The sequence below is a fragment of the Dendrobates tinctorius genome, unplaced genomic scaffold (genome assembly GCF_039654945.1).
Source record: "Dendrobates tinctorius isolate UK_male_01 unplaced genomic scaffold, ASM3965494v1 ptg000064l, whole genome shotgun sequence".
Lineage (NCBI taxonomy): Eukaryota > Metazoa > Chordata > Amphibia > Anura > Dendrobatidae > Dendrobates > Dendrobates tinctorius.
In genome coordinates, this window is record NW_027361732.1 from 9,476,740 (window position 1) to 9,496,424 (window position 19,685).

At 42.2% G+C, this 19,685-nt stretch overlaps 1 long non-coding RNA gene across 1 annotated transcript in view; it reads left to right on the forward strand.

Annotated features, from left to right (window-relative positions):
- The window catches only part of LOC141094602 (uncharacterized), a 198,277-nt gene extending 179,153 nt beyond the window's left edge, over positions 1-19,124 (forward strand). The window contains exon 4 of the long non-coding RNA XR_012233116.1: positions 18,211-19,124. This is a non-coding gene — a long non-coding RNA (uncharacterized lncRNA). The remainder of the gene's footprint in view (positions 1-18,210) is intronic.
- The last annotated feature ends 561 nt before the right edge of the window (positions 19,125-19,685 follow it).

Below are 19,685 nucleotides of genomic sequence, written 5' to 3' on the forward strand. Positions count from 1 at the left end.
TTGACCTGCACTTACTGGGAAATCATTGTTCGCGGGTAATAATTGTAATCAGTGATCCCCATCACTAACGTTGTTCAGCGGGTTATCTGCACCTGTAAGCGACAAACGCTGGCCTTTTCAGTGTAGCGCACATGCAGCCACGGACATGTAAGGGCATTACACACCAGTTATTGGCCAATCTCATGTGTCAGAGCCTCACGTGTCCCTCTAGTAAGCCGGACTCGGACCGCGGGGCATGACGGAGTCTCGTTCGTTAACGGAATTAAGCTTGCAATGTGTGCATCTGTTCTGTAGCTGGCATGGCTGAGGTTTCCCAGGTGGAGTCGAATTTAACCGTAGGCTCCACTCCTGGTGGTGCCCTTCTGGATATTCCTTTAAGGTTCAGCTTTGCAACCATACTGCCCACGTAAAACAAACACTTTGCCTTCATGAATGCTGTTTGGAGGGTCATGACTCGTGGGAATAACGCCGCCCAATCAGTTAACCTGCTAGAGAGATCCTTCGTTGACATCACACTCCCTAGGAAGAAGGTAATGCCACTGTGGCGACCGTACTCCTGGGGGCGACACAAGTGCACTGATGCCCAGCCACTGCTCGATGAATCTGCTGGTACATTGACCCAGACCACTACATTCCCCTCGCACGCTACACGACCTGAATCTGACCCTGATGAAACTCAGGTTACCCTTCCCATATACAGTTCCATCTTACACGGTGACAAAGAGGAAGCTGCAGATGAAAGTGCAGGTTCGGCCCACCCGCCATCAGACACACCACCGTACTATCAGGGGCCCTGTGCCAGTGCCGTCGCCAACGAGTGGGCCCCCCCTGCTTGCTCAGGATCACAGCACTTGCAAAGTTGAAATACTGTGCAGTGAGATGGAAGATGGGGACGACGAGGAATCCAGACAAGTACAGGGATTCCCTAGCGAGGAGACTTATTTGATTGTTTTCAATGTTGGGACAGCAATTTTTGGGGAGCACTATACTCTGGAGAATGATAGATGGGGCCCACCATACACTGGAACATTCCAAAGGTGGACATCAGACACTGGAGCAGCATTTACAGGGCCCATTATACACTAGAGCATTAGAAATGGGGCCCATTATGTTTGGAGCATTATTTGGGCCCATAAGACAGTGGAGCTTCATCCATGGGGACCAACATATACTGTAGCATTATGTGGAGCTCATCATATACTGTTTCAAACATTATATGGGACCAATGATTCTGTATGGAGAAATAGATGGGCCTCGTCATGAGATGTAAAAAGTGAGGTATTTTTCATTGTACTATAACACTATTTCTCTGCCGTATTGGAGCATGATGAGTTGTGGTATGTGTTAAAGGGGCGCTCTTTCGCCCAGGGCACATGAAAACCTGCAGCCAGCCCTCCCCCCCCACAACTTTAGCCAAATAACCCCCATTTTTCAGTGCGTAACTTGTATTATGAAGTTAATTAAGGTTGACAAGCTTAAGTAAGAAGAATTGATGCTTTTGGCATTCAAATGGGCACTGTAGGTGTGTTTCCTGTCCTCCTCTCACTGCCGACTTTTATTCCCCATTGACTTACATTGGGTTTCGTGTTTCGGGACGACCCCGACTTTTCCCTATAATCGGACGATCTTGCTCGACCCGACTTTTGGAAAAGTCGGGTTTCACGAAACGAAACGCGACCCTAAAAAACCAAAAGTCGCTCAACTCTAGTGTTAAACAGTGCAAATGAAAGAATGATTGTTTTTTCTTGTTTCATAAAATATAGGAAGAAATGAATCATTTATCTATTTTCCCCTCTGGAATAACATTGCTCTTCTTAACTTAAATGGATACGAAAGCTCAAAATTTGAGGAAAAAAGGTTCTATTTTTTTTCCCACCAAATTCAGGTGTTTCTCACAAAATTAGAATACCATCAAAAAGTTAATTTATTTCAGTTCTTCAATACAAAAATGAAACTCATATATAGAATCATTACAAACAGAGTGATCTATTTCAAGTGTTTATTTCTGCTAATGTTGCTAATTATGGCTTACAGCCAATGAGAACCCAATTATCATTATCTCAGTAAATTAGAATACTTTATAACACCAGCTTGAAAAATGATTTTTAAAATCCAAAATGTTGGCCTACTGAAATGTATGTTCAGAAAATGCACTCAGTACTTGGTCGGGGCTCCTTTTACATCAATTACTACATCAATGCGGCATGGCATGAAGGCGATCAGCCTGTGGCACTGCTGAGGTGTTATGGAAGCCCAAGTTGCTTTGATAGCAGCCCTCAGCTCATCTGCATTGTTGGGTCTGGTGTCTCTCATCTTCCTCTTGACAATACCCCATAGATTCTCTATGGGTTTAAGGTCAGGCAAGTTTGCTGGCCAATAAAGGACAGTGATACTGTTGTTTTTAAACCAGGTATTGGTACTTTTGGCAGCGTTGACAGGTGCCAAATTCTGCTGGAAAATGAAATTTTCATCTCCAAAAAGCTTTTCGGCAGACGGAAGCATGAAGCGCTGGCTTTTCTGTCTTGATAAAACAGAGTGGACCTACACCCGCAGATGACATGGCTCCCCAAACCATCACTGATTATGGAAACTTCACACTAGACCTCAAGCAGCTTGGATTGTGTACCTCTCCACTTTTCCTCCAGACTCTGGGACCGTGATTTCCAAATAAAATGCAAAATTTACTTTCATCTGAAAACAACACCTTGAACCACTGAGCAACAGTCCAGTTCTTTTTCTCCTTGGACCAGGTAAGACACTTCTGGCGTTGTCTATTGGTCATGAGTGGTTTGACACAAGGAATGCGACACTTACAGCCCATGTCCTGGGTATGTCTGTGTGTAGTGGCTCTTGAAGCAGTCCACTCCTTGTTAATCTCCCCCAAATTTTTGAACGGACTTTTCTTAACAATCATTTCAATGCTGCGGTTTTTTGTGCACCTTTTTCTACCACACTTTTTCCTTCCACTCAACTTTCCATTAATATGCTTTGATACAGCACTCTGTGAACGGCCAGCTTCTTTAGCAATGACCTTTTGTGGCTTACCCTCATTGTGGAGTGTGTCAATGACTGCCTTCTGGACATCAGTCAAGTCAGCAGTCTTCCCCATGATTGTGGAGCATGCTGAAACAGACTAAAGGACCTTTTTAAACACTTAGGAAGCCTTTGCAGGTGTTTTTTGTTAACTATTCTAATTTACTGAGATAATGACTTTTGGGTTTTCATTCGCTGTGTAAAGGTCGGCCAGGGCAGTAGTCGTGGCTGAGCTTAACAGGCTTTGCGTGCCCTGGCTTCCCTTTACATAAAAATCACATTTCACTTTCAGCTTACTTGCCTCTCTGTTCTCTGTGCCGTCAGGGTTCTTCCTTTGATGTCTAAGGTCACCTTTGGCCGTTTGTGGAGTAACAGAGACACAGTCCAGTTGTAACTCAAAATGCAAAACTTTACTCTCACATTCTCGCAGCACATCCAGGTTCAATACAGCATCTACAGCAGGTTCCACATTACACATCACTACAGCTTTCCCTTCACTTCTCTCCCTGTCACACAGCTCGAGGTTGGGTCGTACCGTCTTGTACATTTTCTCGGTGTCCTCCCTGTCCAGACTCACTGCCGTTGGGTGTTCCCTCAACCATTTCGCAATAGGATCTGAGGGCATCTGCCCATGCCATGACTTGTCACATGATGAGTTACCCAGCCGCCTGTCCTGCCGTGTCGTCTGCTGTAGCTTACGCACTTGTAGCTCCTGCAGCTGTACTGTGCTGTCCCGCTTGCCCTGGATGTCTGGGCTCTTGCATGGACATAACGTTACACGGTATCTAAGTTGCCCTGGCTGTTAGCCCACCTGAGCTCTATGGGCGTCCTCCCCTGTTATGAATGGGTCACCGAGGAGGATAGCAGGCCCAGGCTAAGCCACAGAAAACCATAGAGGTTGGTGACTAAGTGGATGCAGACCCCTGATCCTGTCCACACAACTAGCAGTAGCTGTGGAGCGTACCTATGATGATCCTAGATGCCTCGGCACATCCGGAGAGCTAACTAAGCCTAAAGCAAGAAAGGGGAAATCTAAACTGCCTTGGAGCAGACCCCAAAGGAATAGATAGCCCCCAAACATATATTGTCGGTGAGACAAGATGAAAACACAAACGCAGGCAGAAAACTAGACTGAGCAAATGATGGGGCCCACACTGACTAGACAGGACAGGAAAGGAAAGACACTGTCTGCAATCACACAAAAAACCCTGCAAAAAGTCCAACACGTCTGATGCACAAAAACACTGAAGTTGCACGACTTTGCCCCCACTATATCAGCACTCTGGTATATTCTGAAAGCAAAGCAAAAAGAGACCAATATAAAAGGGGACAAAACAAACTGGCACATGCAGTAACATATGGGCGGTGATTCAGCACAGCCCCAGCCAGAGCTAGCTGACCCGCACAAAGCAGAGATAAACAAAACCAGATCAAATGCAAACAGAATAGCAAATTAACCACTTAGCTGAACATGCAGGGAAAGAGCAGGAGACATCAGACCTCAGGAGGCACAGGAAGAAAATCACCAGCAGGGATAGAGGGAGTCAGCTGTCTTAAATCCCAATCAGAAACCCCAGATCTCAAATCATCTTCCTCATTATCAGGTGGCAAGCCTCTGTCAATCAGATCAGCTCCACTACCTCCAGTAACCACCAGAGGGAGCCCAGAAAGAGAACTTTCAATCTGACCAAATTTTATTGAAGAAACCTCCCAATAATAACAGTATAATCTCCAAAATGAATAAAAGCTCAAATTGCACTGTTCCAAATTATTAGGCACAGTAGAATTTCTAAACATTTGATATGTTTTAAAGAACTGAAAATGCTCATTTGTGGAATTTGCAGCATTAGGAGGTCACATTCACTTAACAAAAAGGATATTTTGGAGTTAAATAGCTTAACAGGCCAAGTTACATGTTAACATAGGAACCCTTCTTTGATATCACCTTCACAATTCTTGCATCCATTGAAATTGTGAGTTTTTGGAGAGTTTCTTCTTGTATTTCTTTGCATGAAGTCAGAATAGCCTCCCAGAGCTGCTGTTTGGATGTGAACTGCCTCCCACCCTCATAGATTTATTGCTTGATGATACTCCAAAGGTTCTCTATAGGGTTGAGGTCAGGGGAAGATGGTGGCCACACCATGAGTTTATCTCCTTTTATGCCCATAGCAGTCAATGACTCAGAGGTATTCTTTGCAGCATGAGATGGTGCATTGTCATGCATGAAGATGATTTTGCTCCTGAAGGCACGTTTCTGCTTTTTATACCATGGAAGAAAGCTGTCAGTCAGAAACTCTATATACTTTGCAGAGGTCATTTTCACACCTTCAGGAACCTTAAAGAGCCCTACCAGCTGTTTCCCCATGATTCCGGCCCAAAACATGACTCCACCTCCTTGCTGACGTCGCAGCCTTGTTGGGACATAGTGGCCATCCACCAACCATCCACTACTCCATCCATCTGGATCATCCAGGGTTGCTCGACACTCATCAGTAAACAAGACTGTTTGAAAATTAGTCTTCATGTATGTCTGGGCCCACTGCAACCGTTTCTGCTTGTGAGCACTGTTTAGGGGTGGCCGAATAGTAGATTTATGCACCACAGCAAGCCTTTGAAGAATCCTACAACTTGAGGTTCGAGGGACTCCAGAGGCACCAGCAGCTTTAAATATCTGTTTGCTGGTTTGTAATGGCTTTTTAGCAGCCACTCTCTTAATCCAATGAACTTGCCTGGCAGAAACCTTCCTCATTCTGCCTTTATCAGCACAAACATGTCTGTGCTCAGAATCAACCACAAATCTCTTAACAGTACAATGATCACGTTTAAATTTTTGGGAAATATCTAATATTTTCATCTCTTGACCAAGGCATTGCACTATTTGATGCTTTTCAGCAGCAGAGAGATCCTTTTTATTTTCTAAATTCCTTGAAACCTGTGCCCTGCTTAATAATGTGGAACATCATTCTTAAGTAGTTTTCTTTTAATTGAGCTCACCTGGTAAACTAATTATCACAGGCATTTGAGATTGATTTCAGTGATCCAAAGAGCCCTGATTCACAATACCATCTATGAGTTTATTTGAAAAACAAAAAATAACATCTTTATGACACTTAAATCCAATTTGCATAATAATTTGGAACACAGTGTATGATCCTGGAGGATCTAAACTGGAAGTCCTCCCCTGGTCCTGACCCGGAAGTGCAGATGCTAATGCCCTATATCAGACCGCCCCTTTCTATGGTCGGGGCCTGAGTATCGTGTTGCTTCCCTGCATGGCTGCTTGGTCTGCTCGATCGCTCTCTGTATTCTGTGCCCCTGCACTCTGCCCTGTAGTGCTTCTCGGCACATGCTCTGTGCTTGTACTCTGCCTCTTGTCCCGTGCCTTATCTTGTGTTGTCTCTCGTGCTGTTTGTCCTTGTTATTCTTAGACTTGTAGTCCTTCCTCTGTTCTCTGCCTTAGCCTGTTTTGCTATGTCTCGCCTTAGCTATTCTTTGACTTGTAGTCCTTCCTCTGTTCTCTGCCTTGCCTGTTTCGCCATGTCTGGCCTTTGCTATTCTGAGCATTGTAGTACTCCACGTTCTCTGTCTCCGCCTGGTTTTCCTTACTCTGCCCTCTGGTGCTCGCTAGCACATTCCATGTCTAGTCTCAAGGTTCTCCCTTGACCTGGCTATGGGCTTTGGCCTACGCTCCGCTGCTAGACTCTGTCCTATGATGCTCTCTAGCACATTTCCTAGCTAGTCTCAAGGTTCTCCCTTGACCCGGCTCTGGGCTTCGGCCAACGCTCCGCTGCTAGCCCTTTACTCTCTCTGACCCCACTCTGTGCTTCTGCCTATGTTCCGCTCCTTGTTATGTACTTTGCCTAGCCTTGCCTTGCCTTGTTTCTTCGTGTGCCCTTTGCATGCTCCTGGCCTTCCCTAGCCTCCTGTTTGTGCCTCAGCCGTGCCCGCCCTAGCCGTGCCCGCCTGTTTGTGCCTCAGCCGTGCTCGTCGGCCAGTGACAGCTGTGTTGCCTGTTATGTCTCAGCCGGGTTCGCCTCAGTCTTGCCCGTCTGTGTGTGCTTCAGCCCGACCAGCTAGCCAGTGCCCCAGCTGTGCTCTCTGGGCTTCCTTGCACCCACGCTGCCTCTGCACTGTGCTTTGCATGCCCTCTTAGCACGCATAGGCCATAGCCTGCTTCTTGGCATACCTCCCCATGCTTCTGTAAAAGTACGCGCAGGTCTTGCCCTGTACCCTGTTGTGCCCTTTTGCATGCACAGGCCTTAGCCTGAACCCTGGCATGCCTCCTAGCATGCACAGGCCCCTGACTTGAACCTGACTCTGGCGTGCCCCTCTGCACGCGCAGGACTATGCCTTGTACCCTGACCCTGGCGTGTCCCTTGGCATGCGCAGGACCTTGCCTTGGATCTTGAACCCTGGCATGTCCCTACACACGCACCATGTCTTGTCTTTTAAACTTTGAACCATGGCGTGTCCCCTACACACGCACCGTGTTTTGTACTTTGAATCTGGCGTGTCCCCTACACACGCACCTTGCCTTGCACCTTGCCCTGGACCCTGGTGTCTGCCTAGCGCGCACCCTACCTGGAACCTTGCCTTGGACCTTGGCGTGTTCCCTAACACGCACCATGTCTGGAGATCTGTCGTGCCTCCTTGCCTGAACCCTGGTTTGCCTGCTGGATGCCCGGAACCTGCCGATTGCTGCCAGAGATCGTAAGCCTGACGACAGCGGCCTGATGTCCGGAGCTGATGTCCGCAGCCTGATACCCTGATCCTGTCGATCGTTGCCAGCTGTCCGGAGTCCGATGCCATCGAGCCTTGCTTGTACCTAGGAGTGCCATCTAGCACGTACCATGCCATGGACCTTGGCGTGCCACGCATGCACCTTGCTATGTTTTCCTGTTATCACGTCCTGCACCCGATGTTACCCTGAGTTTGCCTTAATGAAGATACCTTGAATTCACGTCTTGTCTTGTTTCCTGCATGTCCTTTGTCGTCAGACACTCGTACTTAGTGTCTACCTGAGCCGGCCGTCTGGTTCCAGCAGTCGTGGTGGCTCACCCCCTTGGTCTTGCCCCTGACACTCCCTGTATAGGGGGTGGTTCCTCACAAGGTCAGCTCACCCTAGGTGGGTCGGTGCCACGACCCAGAGGGTCCACTCTAATGAAAACGACTCAGCATAAGCTGACTCCGTCACAGAATCCCAAAAATGAAATCCTCTGTACACCAAAGAGGCACTTCGATCCCTTAACATACAGAGAATTTTCCCTCAAAATCTGGAACACAGTCCGGACATGTTACACATGAGAATCCCAACCACTGGAAAAGATCAAAATATCATCCAGATAAATGATCAAAAACGTTTCCACAAAGTCCCAGAAAATATCGTTAATAAAAGACTGGAAGACAGAAGGGGCATTAGTGAGCCCAAAAGGCATCACCAGGTACTCAAAATGTCCCTCCGGAGTATTAAACACCGTCTTCCGTTCATCCCCATGCTTGATGCGAATAAGATTATACACCCCCCTGAGGTCAAGCTTGGTAAACCAGCAGGCACTTTTAACTCTGGAAAATAAATCAGAAATCAGGGGTAACGGGTACTGATATTTAACAGTGATTTTGTTAAGAGAATGATAGTCAATGCATGGCCTTAATGAACCATCTATCTTGGCCACAAACAAAACCCAGCACCTAAAGGTGAAGAGGATGGTCTAATATGACCCTTCTCCAACGACTCCTTGATATAAGATCGCATAACATCATGTTCGGGTACCGATAAGTTGAAAAGCTGACCCTTGGGAAATTTACACCTGGGCATTAACTCAATTGCACAGTCATAACTCCTATGAGAAGGCAAAGACGCAGACTTACTCTCACTGAATACATCAGAAAAATCAGTCAAATAGTCAGGAATATCATGAGACTGTGGAGAGGTGGAGAAAACAAGAGTGTCACTAAGAACCCATTGACATCCCCAACTCACCACAGACACAGATTTCCAATCTAAAACAGGATTATGAGTTTGCAACTAAGGGAAACCCAGAACAATAGTATTATGCAGATTGTGCAACACCAAAAATTTACAATTTTCTTGGTGGTTCGGGGCAACCTGCATTATCACCTGGGTCCAAAACTGGGGTTTATTCTCCGCCAAGGGAGTAGCATCAATACCCCTCAAAGGGATAGGAGTCCGCACGGGTATCATGGGAAAACCACAACGTTTAGTAAAGTCCAAATCCATCAGATTCAAAGCTGCTCCTGAATCCACAAAAGCCTTAGCGGAAAATGTAGACAAGGAGCAGATCAGGGTAATCGCCAAACGGAACTTAGGCTATACACTGCCCACCGCAAATGTGTGAGCAAAATGCTTTTCTCGTTTAGGGCAGACAGCAATAGTATGAGAGGCGTCCCCGCAGAAAAAACACAACTTATTATGCCTTCTAAACTCCTGACGTTGCACCTTAGACAAAACCCTATCACATTGCATGGGTTCAGAAGTTCGTTCAAAAGGCGGCAACGCCTCTCGTGTAGTTTTACGTTCATGTAAACGCCGATCAGTTTGAATGGCCAATGACATAGAGTCGTCAAGATAAGAGGGAACAGGAAATCCCACCATAACATATTTTACGATTTCTGCCAAACCCTTCTGAAAGAGAGCTGCTAGGGCATCGTCACTCCATTTAGTAAGGACCGCCCACTTTCGAAATTTTTGACAATATATCTCTGCAGAATCCTGACCCTGGTTCAATGCCAATAAAGTTTTATTAGCTTGATTAATAGCATTAAGTTCATCATACAACAACCCCAAGGCTTGAAAAAACGCATCCACATTAGCCAGAATAGGATCTCCGGGTGTCAAAGAAAAGGCCCAATCCTGTGGATCGCCGCATAGCAGGGAGATGACAATTTTAACCTGCTGCACAGAGCTCCCCGATGAGTTAGGTTTCAAAGCAAAAAATAATTTACAATTATTCCTAAAATTCAAAAATTTAGACTGATCCCCAGAAAACACATTCGGAGTAGGGATCTTTGGTTCAACAGCAGATGACTGAGTGAGATAGGCAGAAATTCCCCACACTTCAGCAGCGAGCTGCTCAACACGATCAGACAATTGCTTAGTCTCCATTTAGAAAAAAAATATCCTCCTACAGCCCCAGAAAAAAAAGAGGAAAAAATATATGAAAAAAAAATTCTGACCCTTTTTTTTTAAAATTCTTTCCTTCTTTAGAGTACCCTAGAGTCTATAGTTAGGCTGGTGATTCTATTATGAATGGGTCACCGAGGAGGATAACAGGCCCAGACTAAGCCACAGAAATCCAGAGAGGTTGGTAGCTAAGCGGATGCATATCCCTGATCCTGTCGACACAGCTAGCAGTAGCCGTGGAGTGTACCTACGATGATCCTAGACGCCTCGGCACAGCCGGAGAGCTAACTAAGAATAAAGCAAGAAAGGGGAAATCTAAACTGCCCCGGAGCAGACCCCAAAGGAATAGATAGCCCCCAAACATATATTGTCGGTGAGACAAGATGAAAACAACGCAGGCAGAAAAATAGACTGATCAAACGATCGGGCCCACATTGGCTAGACAGGACAGGAAAGGAAATACACTGTCTGCAATCACACAAAAAGCCATGCAAAAAGTCCAACACGTCTGATGCACAAAAACATTGAAGTTGCACGCCTTTGCCCCACTATATCAGCACTCTGGTATATTCTAAAAGCAAAAAGAGATCAATATAAAAGGGGACAAAACAAACTGGCACATGCAGTAACATATGGGTGGTGATTCAGCACAGCCCCAGCCAGAGCTAGCTGACCCGCACAAAGCAGAGATAAACAAAACCAGATCAATTGCAATCAGAATAGCAAATTAACCACTTAGCTGAACATGCAGGGAAAGAGCAGGAGACATCAGACCTCAGGAGGCACAGGAAGAAAATCACCAGCAGGGATAGAGGGAGTCAGCTGTCTTATATCCCAATCAGAAACCCCAGATCTCCAATCGTCTTCCTCATCATCAGGTGGCAAGCCTCTGTCAATCAGATCAGCTCCACTACCTCCAGTAACCACCAGAGGGAGCCCAGAAAGAGAACTCTCAATCTGACCAGCTCCACTATCTTCAGTAATCACCAGAGGGAAGCCAGAGAGAGAATTCACAACACTCCCCCTTCTCCCTACAATCAGGAAGGTCCCTTCCTCTAACCCAGTGACCCCTCCTACAGCTAACTATTCACACTGAGAAACTATTCAGCTCTCTTGTCCATACTAAATCCCCCATCTAGTGGCCTAAGAAGAATACTTCACTTAGCCTGGTCAACAAGCTAGCTGAATATTCACGCATGAACATAATATACATCTGTACAATATCTTAAGGATCTATAAACACAGTAGTATAAAATACACGGCTTATAGTGTTACGAGGAAACAAAATATATATATATATATGCATTATATACAGTTGTGGCCAAAAGTATTGACACCCCTGCAATTTTGTCAGATAATACTCAGTTTCTTCCTGAAAGTGATTGCAAACACAAATTCTTTGGTATTATTATCTTCATTTAATTTGTCTTAAATGAAAAAACACAAAAAGAATTGTCCTAAAGCCAAATTGGAAATAATTCCACACCAAACATAAAAAAGAGGGTGGACAAAAGTATTGGCACTGTTCGAAAAATCATGTGATGCTTCTCTAATTTGTGTAATTAACAGCACCTGTAACTTACCTGTGGCACCTAACAGGTGTTGGCAATAACTAAATCACACTTGCAGCCAGTTGACATGGATTAAAGTTGACTCAACCTCTGTCCTGTGTCCTTGTGTGTACCACATTGAGCATGGAGAAAAGAAAGGAGACCAAAGAACTGTCTGAGGACTTGAGAAACCAAATTGTGAGGAAGCATGAGCAATCTCAAGGCTACAAGTCCATCTCCAAAGACCAGAATGTTCCTGTGTCTACCGTGCGCAGTGTCATCAAGAAGTTTAAAACCCATGGCACTGTGGCTAACCTCCCTAGATGTGGACGGAAAAGAAAAATTGACAAGAGATTTCAACGCAAGATTGTGCGGATGTTGGATAAAGAACCTCGACTAACATCCAAACAAGTTCAAGCTGCCCTGCAGTCCGAGGGTACAACAGTGTCAACCCGTACTATCCGTCGGCGTCTGAATGAAAAGGGACTGTATTGTAGGAGACCCAGGAAGACCCCACTTTTTACCCCGAGACATAAAAAAGCCAGGCTGGAGTTTGCCAAAACTTACCTGAAAAAGCCTAAAACGTTTTGGAAGAATGTTCTCTGGTCAGATGAGACAAAAGTAGAGCTTTTTGGGCAAAGGCATCAACATAGAGTTTACAGGAGAAAAAAAGAGGCATTCAAAGAAAAGAACACGGTCCCTACAGTCAAACATGGCGGAGGTTCCCTGATGTTTTGGGGTTGCTTTGCTGCGTCTGGCACTGGACTGCTTGACCGTGTGCATGGCATTATGAAGTCTGAAGACTACCAACAAATTTTGCAGCATAATGTAGGGCCCAGTGTGAGAAAGCTGGGTCTCCCTCAGAGGTCATGGGTCTTCCAGCAGGACAATGACCCAAAACACACTTCAAAAAGTACTAGAAAATGGTTTGAGAGAAAGCACTGGAGACTTCTAAGGTGGCCAGCAATGAGTCCAGACCTGAATCCCATAGAACACCTGTGGAGAGATCTAAAAATGGCAGTTTGGAGAAGGCACCCTTCAAATATCTGGGACCTGGAGCAGTTTGCCAAAGAAGAATGGTCTAAAATTCCAGCAGAGCATTGTAAGAAACTCATTGATGGTTACCGGAAGCAGTTGGTCGCAGTTATTTTGGCTAAAGGTTGTGCAACCAAGTATTAGGCTGAGGGTGCCAATACTTTTGTCTGGCCCATTTTTGGAGGTTTGTGTGAAATGATCAATGTTTTGCTTTTTGCTTCATTCTCTTTTGTGTTTTTCATTTAAGACAAATTAAATGAAGATAATAATACCAAAGAATTTGTGTTTGCAATCATTTTCAGGAAGAAACTGAGTATTATCTGACAGAATTGCAGGGGTGTCAATACTTTTGGCCACAACTGTACACTCTACTCTGGGACATGCTTAGGGGTCCAGGATGGCTACTGTGACCCCCTTACAGCTGTAAACCATAATCATCAACATTAACAGAAATAAACATTTGAAATAGATCACTTTGTTTGTAATGACTCTATATAATATATGAGTTTCACTTTTTGTATTGAAGAACTGAAATAAATTAACTTTTTGAGAAGCACCTGTTTGTAGGGTGCTGCATTTTTTGTCCTGATTTCAATAAAGAAAAACTGGTAAAAATTCAAAATGTATTGCATTTATCACTTTCACGTTTGCTTAGTGATTTGTAATAAAAGGGAGCCTGACAGGTGATACATACTGCCCAAATCATAGGCAGCATGTGTCAGCCACTGGCTGTTCGATCACAGCCAGGTATGATTATCTCTGAAACGCTGCGGCATTTCATACACATATAGACCTGGCTGTGATCATACAGCCAAAGGGTGATACATGCGGTCAGGATCACTTTAAACACACTAATAGTTTTCCAGTCTGTTTTATCCATAATAGCTAAAGTTGCATTACAGCAATATTCTCGATACAGAAAGTATCTAATACTCTAGTGATAAGGGATCACCAAAAATGTGAGCAGAGCCAACGCCTGATATCACAACAAATCTTAACTAAGCTTTACACAATTTCATTTCAATGAGCGTGTAGATCTCAGTTGTCATATTCCCAGACTCAGCAGCTTGTAGGAGTGTAGGAAACACAATAATCTTTCATTGCTAATCTATCTATAAAACTAATCTAGTGTGTGTGAGCGCTTTTGAAATCTCATCCTTGCAGTCTGTATAATGGACTCGCTAAAATTATCCCCTAACAAGTTTGAAAGAAGGGGCTAAATAAGTTAACTAATTTCTTTGAAAAATTATATAAATTATAGGTTGATGATTGGTGAAACTTTCTAAAGTTATTTTTATACAATGTAAATTTAAGACCATCTAAAAAATCCTTTTCATGTGCTAGATTCTGAAAGGAATTAACAATTTGGAATTTGCAAATTTCTCTTTGAATTAATCACATGCCTTCTTAAAAAAAGTTAATTGAGTTCTAAATAATGCTATTCATTTCCAAAAACAAGTTGGCAGCGCAGCGTCTTGATAGGAGGTAAATGGGCACAGGAATTATTTGTGAAGCTCTATTTTAATCTATACTATCCAATATAATGATGTGATTTTTTCCCACAGTAGAACATATCTCTTAGTTTATTGAGGGGCATATGTGACTTCCTTTTTGAATAAAGAAAGAAATATAAACATCAAATAAAGGAGTATTTTGTCCCTTTAGTATGTTCATAGTCAGTTCCCTTAATACAACATTATCAAGGAAATTAGATTAGCTTTGAAGTCATTCAATGTAAATTGAATGTTCCTTATTATGCTTAAAGAGCATAATAAACTTGGATCACGATTCATCAAAACAATTTTGCCACAATTCTGGAGTAAATTGCTTTGAAAAGCCGCAACATTTTTTAAAATAAATTTAGCAACTTTTGGCGCTTTCTCTACACCTTCTACCAGCTCTGCCAAAATGGGTGGAGCTGGTGAGGGAGGCCGGACAGCGGTGGAGTGTGGCCAAAGCTTGTCTAATTTGTTACAATCCGTGTTGTTCCTTATGCCACAAATCTTACTCCAGTCCCTGAATAAATTAACATTAGTGGCAAGGAGCACGCCATTAGACTGACGCTCCTAATTCATTAACTACCTTAATGACTCCATCATTCACCCCTCATCAATACCTGTGTAAAAATCACCAATCTTTATGAATGGGACCAGAGAGTGCAATAACAAAAAATCACTCATGCCATGGCTTCCATCGCCAACTAGTCACTGCACAGGAATGAAACAAATAGCTGACAGTCTGAGTCTCTTAGAAAAAAGCTGGTACAACGAACGTAAAGAAGTAGGAAATTATCTGTATTTCTGAAGTGACAATCCTAGTTAAAATGCAGGCAGCTCCTTTTTGAAGCAAGAGATCCTGTCAGTATCATCGAGGATATCTATTGTGCATAGACAAAGGTATATAGACAGGACAGGTAGTCAAGGCAAGAAAGGTCTTTTCAGAGGGCTGAATAACAAAGTTACATGTGTTTACACATAGATAGAGAAGTGACAGAGCCTCTTTTGTCTCCAGGAAATACTTTGATGTACACTGACCCCAGAGTTATGTCTCTGAAAGAAAATTAAGAATATTGGAGTTAGTATAGATCCGATAGGGATGGGACATACATTTTTACCTTCAGCATGAATCGATAAAGAAGATACATGCTTTTTCATAGCTGCATCCCATGCCCATAAGCCACAAATCAATATTGGACAGTTAACTGAAAACAGCCATGTCATGTTTGGTCTCTGGGTAATGGTAAAATCCCGAAAAAAAATAGGGCGGTGATCTCAAACTTCTGTGATCATCAGGAGTGAAGTTATAGCATAAGTTGGGAATTTCATAAAATCCTGAAGGGCAGAGGACATCCCACAACCTGGCCCACATCATCAGTGGGGGAGTGTGGGTGTAACTCAGGTGCTGATGAAAGATCAAGCAAATTATGATCTGTATTCAAAGCTGAGGATATTACATACCAGTGTAAGCTTCATACCGTTAACCAGGCATTTTCAATCGGATTGCTTCCATTCACTAAGCTGAATCATCTCTGTGATTGGCATAGTAGGTATTTTGTTAATTCCTTTTATTTTCTATAATTGTATATGCTGTATTGTTTTGTCCCCTTTGTAAAATCATTTGTACATTTTTTAAAAACATTGCCTATTGTTTTGGATTAAATATAAAATTTAATGGATCTGTTCCTTTTGTTCTGTAACCCGCACCCCAAAGCCATACACTACCAGAACCAGAACCAGGATTTGGATCCACCTGTATAAAACATGACTGGTGGTGGCAGCGAGTAGTCTAGAGTTATCGTGTAGTTTTCAGTGACTGTATCAAGGGTATATACATATATTCCAAGCGTTGGAATTGGCAGTGTATACTTCATACGCTGACTGTTAGTTTCCCAATAACTGGCCCATTAGTGGAAACAGTCTGCGGTCTCCTCCATTAATTGTCAATCAATCGCATAATTGTCTGTATGATAGGTGGCAGCAGAGAGGTGTTAGCTCTGAGGATAGAAACAGGTGGATCTGTGTGACCTCCCAGGCTGCAATCTTTAACACTTACTTAAAAAAAATCAATTACCTCCCCAAGTACTAAGTAATAAAATGTCCAGCTGCTACTCCTTATAACAATTGGAGACTACACACTGATCAAATGGCCTCTGGATATACAAACACCTCTTTTGGGGAATATCACTATTTAATGTCAGTGCACACTATATCATTTTACCACGTTTATTTTATTAGCACGTATACCAGCTTAAAGTCTGGCAAAGGTTTTTGCATTTGCTGTCAATTGTGGCACTCAGTACAAACACGGGGCCCCCTTTTTGAGCTAACTATTCCATCTGAATAGGTTTGCATGGATGGGTATCTTATTCATGGATCTATCCTGATCTTCCCTTATTAACATAGACGTCATATGACACACAGTAAGGTTTTATTACTAGAAAGGTTAGGACCATCCTGTGGGTACACCGTGATGTGGGGGGATGGCTTTTATGCTTTTTTCATCAAAATAGAATTAACTACTGTAAGTTCCCTATGTTATTTACATGTACCATTACTATTTACTTGTTGTAGGGTCTATACTCATTTTGTTGTTTTGTTTTTTTATTAGGTTTATTTATTTTATGTGGTCAGAGGGCAGAGCGTCTCGATTGGGACAATATTCTTCCAGAACACTCTTCTAAAATACAGCTTGCCTTCAGTTTCAGGTTTTTTGGGAATTATGTTACACTTGTATTTTGACTTTCTAGGGGAAAAGATCTGACACATGTCTTACTAGTTTCTGTTACTGTACAGATGAAATCAACATTATTAAGTTTATTAGCAAAATTTACAACATTTTTGCTGTTTGCAATAAAACAATAGAACAAGAACAATTTAAGTAGCTCAACACATCTAATATAACACGTAGTTTCTCCAAAATCAACACAAAATGCCACTGTTAATGATTACTGCTGTCTCAGAATTGTTCAACCACTTCATGACAATCATCTTCAGCACCAAGTAGACCCATTGGCTGATATGATCTGCTTCAATTATGATACATAGCCAGACACCAGCTTTTCGCAACCTAGCTGAGTAAACTTAGCCCATTCCTCATGGGCAATGGCCTCCAGTTCACTAATATTCTTAAGTTATCAATAGAGTGGTTTAAATATGTAAGAGAAAAGTTCATAGCATTGGACACACAAGGAAAATATGCAAAAAGATAGAAAAGTCTTTGGATGTTCTAAGAGATATAATTGGAAACATAGTCCCTAAGTTCAAAGTTAAAGGAGCACCTGGAGATTTCAGAAAAAGGAAGAATCACTGTCTGCCACCAGATTCTTGCTAAACAACGTGTCTCCCTTTGAGCTGTTGAATAAATGTGCATGTCCTGTCTAGCAAAGCATGCCTGTTTATGGGATCGTGGCATAGACTAACTTTTAGTCAAAAGAGGCAACAAGGACTATTTTATTTCAAACAATGCTACTAACCAATGGTAGTAAGAATAGAGATCACAAAGTAATTCCCAAATATATTGTTCTGAATCACTGCTTGCTGCACTGAAGGTACCATCAGAAGAATGGAGAAACCAGAGGAGATGCCTCATTGTGTTGACTGTACTGTGGTGAACCACTCTGCAGTAAGGCATGAATACTGGCTACGGTAAAATAAAGTCTATAGACTAAGCAGCAATTTTTACATGTCTAATCTATTTCCCAGTTAATTCCAATGCACATTTCTATCCATAAAAACTGGAATATAGACATTATTATTTTTAAAGTACGGTAATAACTTTTTCTAATAGGTTTAAAGCAGATTTGTAAAGGAAAATTAATTTTGTTGGAATAATAACGTAAGCAAATACCAGCTAATTATGTGTGGAAGTGATGTTATTATGCTAACTGGCTTAAAAGCAGCCTAGACGTTTCTGTGTTCTCAAATGCTAATTAATCTCTATTATGCTTTACAGCCTTTGATACATTTCTGACAGCCGTGGATTTCCTATAGCTGCAACTCTCCAAAAGGACTTTGATGTTGATGCTCTTCAGCCAAGATTTATGAAAGGAATATCCACCCGAGCTGGGAACAATCCATTCATCTTGTCATGTAATACTTATGCCTAAAATGATGTGGAAGCCAGACCATGATGTTTGTGCCTGGTCATTTATATTGATGGGATATGTTCATATTCACATTTATTGTCCACTATTGTAAAATTAGTTTAAGGCAAACCAGGTGTACTACAAAACAGGTTATATACACATTATCCTTCATGGACAAATAGCTCTTAATGGTACAAAGGGATTTATTTTGTTGCAAAATGTTTGCAGAAATATTGTGAAAAACATGTCCTTATCTTTTTTAGTAATATATCTATTCTGAAACATTCACACTTATTTATACCCTTTTACATTTGCTTCACATACAAATTCCACCGCCTGAACAAGAATATTATTATACTGCTAGTATGAAGTCTGGTGCTTCGACTTTTTGCCTGTTGCCTTCATTTCTGGCACATATAACAAGTTATATCCTACAGAGGCAAATAGCTTTAAATTGAACAAATGAGTTTATTTTGTAAAAAGACGTTTGCTTAAATTTTGTGAAAAACATGTGTTACACTCAAATATTGTTTTTCAGATTTATGCAAACATCTTGTTACAAAATAAATCCTTTTTTTTTTAACTATTGAGAGCTTTTCGCCTGAGTAAGATAATATAGCTGTTAGCTTTTATTTGCCTATTGGAAAAAAAAATCTGTTTCCTAAGTGATAAATTACCGTACTGTTTTTCTTAGTATTCTAATATTGTATAGCCTTCTTCAAATCTGATTTTTTATACTTTATTTCTACATTTTTGAGAAAACAGGGGCAAAAAGGCTACATATTGCTGCACATTTTTAAATGTATTCTGGAAATGATAAACCAAAGCTACAGGTTAGACCAGTCATTTTATTGCATGTATTGAAGTCTGTAGGTATTGTGTGAAATTTTTGAAAAATTTGAAGCAATAGTTTTATGTTATGTTAATATTTATTCCTGGTATGACTTACTAGGGTTGTTGTATTTTTAAAATAGTTATTTTAAAGAAATAATCCAAAACAATGTTTGAACTTTTGACTTTTAGCCTCCATATCTCCCCATCCACTACTGCTTCTAAGATGAGACTACCATAATTTTATAGACAATCATCTTGGATATCCCATACATAAATTTAACTTGCAATTATTTAGCATATGACTAGTTATGCAGATTCTTGTCACTGTTTTGTTCCTGGTGGTGGGAATTTTTTTTCTTCTTCTGCACTACAAACTACTATCTGGTCTCACATTCCCTATTAGCTCAGTGTGTTATTAGGTTGATTCCCAAGAGAAAGGTCACTGGTTCAAATCAAGGAGCAGCCATGAAGATTTCCCAAGAAAAGCAAAGCAGAATCATCCAAGTCA